The 434-nt window shown below is 45.6% G+C and overlaps 1 protein-coding gene across 1 annotated transcript in view; it reads left to right on the forward strand.

Annotated features, from left to right (window-relative positions):
- The window catches only part of KIF21A (kinesin family member 21A), a gene marked incomplete at its 5' end in the record, with an annotated part of 59,719 nt that overhangs the window by 41,790 nt on the left and 17,495 nt on the right, over positions 1-434 (forward strand). The gene's annotated exons all lie outside the window — the stretch shown is intronic.

Genomic DNA, 434 nt, shown 5'->3' on the forward strand with positions numbered 1-434 from the left:
CCACATCTTTTTCTTTGCAGAATATGCCTAGAGGTAAGGGAGCCCTGCAGAGAAAGGGTGTTCTGGCCTTGAGTGAATTGAACCCACCTTGTCTTTCTATCACCTTTTATCTGAATGTGGTGAAATGATGACATCTGGGTGTCAGCACTGATGTTGCACTCTTGATATTTTCACTATTTTTAATGGAGGGTGAAAGGTTGGGGGAAAGACCACAGTGACTGTGAGCTGGAATTATTTTCGAGAAGGAACTAGAGAGATCAAGGAGGGATGGAAAGCAAGGAAGAAGCGAAGGGGGTATGAAAAGAAGCAGTGTTATAATAGTCAGGCTGGCAATGGGAAATCATAGAATGGTTTGGAAGGGACCTTAAAGACCATCTAGTTCCAACGCCGCTGCCATGGGCAGGGACACTCTCCAATAGAGCAGGGTGCTCCAA

Source organism: Eurypyga helias, unplaced genomic scaffold (assembly GCF_000690775.1).
Source record: "Eurypyga helias isolate BGI_N326 unplaced genomic scaffold, ASM69077v1 scaffold8564, whole genome shotgun sequence".
NCBI classification, from domain to species: Eukaryota; Metazoa; Chordata; class Aves; order Eurypygiformes; family Eurypygidae; genus Eurypyga; species Eurypyga helias.